The following is a 4,611-nucleotide window of genomic DNA, read 5'->3' as shown; positions in this document are numbered from 1 at the left end:
ATGGAGCCTCTCTCTGAGATTAGAGCAATATGACTGCTGCCACCTGTTCCTGCTTTCTTGGACACATCTGGTTGACGGTATAAAGGATAGCTGTCAGGAACCAACCAATCTGTGCTCTCTCCCCCACATCAAAACTCCACTGACTAGTATATGACATCATTAAATTATTCTGTTTGTAAGCAGCATGCTGCTTTATATTCCTTCTGAAAGTAGGACCCTTTTCAACTCCTTTAAAGCTAAGGTTTTCCACTGGTTTTGTCCCAGGGACCACCATTATAACCAAGAAGCAACTCGGGGACCACTGCTTTTGTTTGTTTTATTTTGCACCTTGCTTTTAAATAAGAGTTTGGGTCTATATAGGCTATTTATTTGCATCAGTTGTGTTGTAACTAGATGGCGCCCTTACTCTATATGTTACGGTACCCTGTTGTATTGTTGTACAAGGTTTAAGGTACGGTTCAGACGGACAGAAAAATGCTGACTGTCATGCTGAACTGATCAGATTGATTGATGACAAAAGCTTGTCCCTAATAAGGCATGAGGCAGCTGATGATGGCAGAAAAGCCCTCAAGTTATTAAGGGAACACTACTCGGGGAAAAGTAAACCAAGGATCATAAATCTCTACACATCTTTGACTAAGCTACGCATGGAAGATGGTGAGAGTGTTACTGATTATGTCATCAAAGCAGATAATATAATAATGGCCCTGAAAGATGCAGGTGAAGCCATAAGTGATGGACTAACTGTAGCCATGGTATTAAACGGGCTACCAGACTCCTTCAAACCCCTAGCAGTCCATGTAACACAGAACGAAGATAATGTTACGTTTGCAGACTTTAAAAGAAGACTACGGGTTAATGAGGAGAGTGAGAAAATAAACAAAGCAGATTCTACATATAATGTGATGAAGACATATGTGAAACAAGGCCGAGGCCCCACCAAGCCACACACTGGCAACAGAAAAGATGAAGATGCCAACGTGACATGCTACAGGTGTGGAATAAAAGGGCACAAGGCGAGAAAGTGCACCAGAAAAGTGTGGTGCGACTACTGCAAGAGTAATACACACCAAGAATCCCTCTGCAAGAAAAAGGGGGGACGAGACGGAGGCAGGAAGGTCGTAGAGGAACAAGACAGCGATCAAGGGGACCACTTCTTCAAGGCCAAAGACACAAGAAATGAAAGGCCACCAGCCATCACGAAGATGAAAGGCATCGTGGTGGATGGAGGGGCGACATCCCACATAATAAATTACATGAATAAGTTCAAGAGTTTTGATGACACGTTCCAGCCTGACACTCATTCAGTGGAGTTAGCAGATGGAACAAAGTGCAGTGGGATTGCACAGCGGCAAGGGACAGCGACGATCTGTCTACTAGACAGCGCTGGACGACAGCACAGAGCACAGTTGCGGGATGCTCTATACATGCCCTATTACCCACATGACATCTTCTCGGTGGCAAGAGCCACAATTGGAGGAGCGACGATCACCTTCCAAAAAGGGGACAATCGCATGGTCACCAGGGATGGCAGCAGGTTTGACATACATGAGAGTGGTAACTTGTATTATTTGCCAACTATTCAAGATAATGTGGATCATTGTAATGCATGTCATGATGTACAAACCTGGCACGAAATATTGGGCCATTGTAATTATGAAGATGTGCAAAAATTACAAGGTGTCGTGAGAGGTATGGAGATAAAGGGGAGTGTGGTTAAACCAGCACAATTATGTGAAGTGTGTGCAAAGGGAAAATTCACCCAGACAAGAAACAGGGAGCCTGACAGAAGGGCTAAGAAACCCTTAGAGTTAATCCACACTGATCTAGCTGGTCCCATGCAAACTACGAGCATAGATGGGCACAGATATGCCAATCCTTTACTGATGACTACTCAGGTACAATGATGGTGTATTTTCTAAAGTCCAAGAGTGATGCCGTGCAGGCAACAGAACGCTTTTTAGCAGATGTAGAACCGTACGGAGAAGTCAGGTGTATCCGATCTGATAATTGCACGGAGTACACAAGTAAAGACTTCCAGACACTAATGGTAAAGAATAGGATTAGACATGAGACGTCTGCACCATATTCACCCCACCAAAATGGCACAGCCGAGAGAGGTTGGAGAACCCTCTACGAAATGGGCAGATGCTTACTGTTAGACAGTAACTTACCAAATAAGCTTTGGACCTACGCTGTACAGACAGCGGTTTATGTGAGGAACAGATGCTACAGTAGGCGTACTAAGAAAACGCCATACGAGCTGTTCACAGGTTAAGAACCAAACATATCCAAACTGCAAAAATTTGGATCAGCGTGCTACGCATATAAGCAACTAGCCAAAGGGAAGCTAGACTCTAAGTGTGAGCAGGGTGTTTTCGTGGGTTATGATAAAAACAGCCCTGCCTACCTGGTGTACTACCCAGAAAAAGAAACGGTTCAAAAGCACAGATTGGTAAAGTTCACGACCAAAGCGGTAATAGATAAAGAAACACAAACATGTGAGTCATACATGGGGTATGATGATGGGGAGCTACACCCCAAGGTTAATGACAACAGAGAAATGTGTGTTCATGACAATGTTGAAAATGTACCAGGTAAAGGTATTCAGGGTGGTGTTTGTGGGACTTTACATGAACAGACTGAAAGTACACAGCCAGGTGAACTCACAGAGACTGTAAACAGAAGGAACCCACAGAGAAATAGGAGGAGACCAACTCATCTACAGGACTTCAAAGTTGAGGATGCAGTGGACAAACTGCAAACATGCGTGGACTTTTGCTATGGAGCAGTATGTGATATTCCTCACACTTTCAGGGAAGCCGTGATGTCGAACAGGTCAAGGCAATGGAAAAGTGCCATGGATGATGAGCTGAAATCACTAGAGGAAAACGAGACGTTAAGCCTCACCCAGTTGCCACCAGGCAAACGTGCAGTGGGGGGAAAATGGGTCTACGCACTAAAGAGTGACATTGACAGATTGGATAAATTCAAGGCGAGGTTTGTAGCAAAAGGCTACAGTCAAAAGCCAGGGACTGACTACGAAGAGACATTCTCACCCACTGCCGACATAACAAGTGTGAGAGTGATCATGCAAAAGGCCGCACAGGAGGATTTAGTCCTGCATCAAATGGATGTAAAGACAGCCTATTTGCATGCGCCTATTGATTGCGAAATCTATATAGAGCAACCAGAAGGCTATGTGAAACAATCACCAACAGGTGAAAAACTGGTTTGCAAATTGCATAAGTGTCTCTATGGTCTTAAGCAGTCCGGTAGAAACTGGAATGCAATGCTGCACAGATGTTTAATTGAGAAAGGTTTCGTGCAGAATCCTGCTGATTACTGTGTGTATGCAAGAGAGAAACATGATGAGAAGGTGATGTTAATTGTATGGGTTGACAATCTCATCATAGCAGCTAGTAACCAGGGTGTCCTCAACAGTGTGAAACTGATGCTCACAGAAAGATTTCAAATGAAAGATCTAGGAAAATTGAAATATTTTCTGGGTATTGATTTTGATCAAGGAGAAGGCACAGTCAAAATGTCACAAAAGAAATATGTGAACAAAATCCTAGAGAGATTTCAAATGCAGGATTGCAGGTCCAGGGAGACCCCATGTGAGCCCAAACTAGAGTACACAGAAGATGCAGAAAAAATTGCAGACCCAAGAAGGTTCAGGGAGGCAGTGGGGAGCTTGATCTACTTATCCACATGCACTAGACCAGACATCAGTTTTGTGGTTAGTAAGTTATCCCAGCACTTTGCTGAGCCAACGCTAGAACACTGGAACACAGTAAAACATGTGTTCAGGTACCTCAAAGGTACAGCAGAACAAGAATTATGCTTCAAAAGAAATGAGACAGAGAAACTTGGTCTGAGAGTGTACAGTGATGCTGACTGGGCATCAGATGTAGCAGACAGGCAAAGTACATCAGGATATTGTGCTAGTCTCAGTGAAGGAAGCTCACTGATTTCATGGAAGACAAGGAAGCAAGCAACTGTTGCACTATCTACATGCGAGGCTGAATACATGTCCTTAGCATCAGCCATGCAGGAATGTATCCACCTAGAGCAGCTACTCAGGAATATTGATAAATATCAATAAGCACAAACAAAGGTGTTTGAGGATAATCAAGGCACTATAGCACTAGCCAAGAACCCAGTGCACAGACAAAGGTGCAAGCACATTGATATTAAGTACCATTTCATCAGAGAAACTATAAGTAGCGGAAAAGTGATTTTGGAGTACTGTCCTACTGAGCAAATGATTGCAGATATACTGACAAAGCCAGCCACCAAGACAAAGCTGAAGAGGTTTGCTCAGGACATATTCGGCACCCAGAAGTGCAGGGTGTTTTTGTTTACACAAGAGAAACCATGTGACTGATATTTTATTTGGTCATTTTTCGATTGGTATTTTATTTTGTTAACCCATGTGAGCTAAGTGCGAGTGGGCGTGTTAAGTGTTGTAACTAGATGGCGCCCTTACTCTATATGTTACGGTACCCTGTTGTATTGTTGTACAAGGTTTACGGTACGGTTCAGGGTGTGACGTCATTACATTCTCTCGGAGAGCGCCAGTTTATTCCTGATGGAAAAGGTTTACGC

Source organism: Cololabis saira, chromosome 12 (assembly GCF_033807715.1).
Source record: "Cololabis saira isolate AMF1-May2022 chromosome 12, fColSai1.1, whole genome shotgun sequence".
Classification (NCBI taxonomy): domain Eukaryota; kingdom Metazoa; phylum Chordata; class Actinopteri; order Beloniformes; family Belonidae; genus Cololabis; species Cololabis saira.
This window is presented reverse-complemented; position numbering follows the sequence as displayed.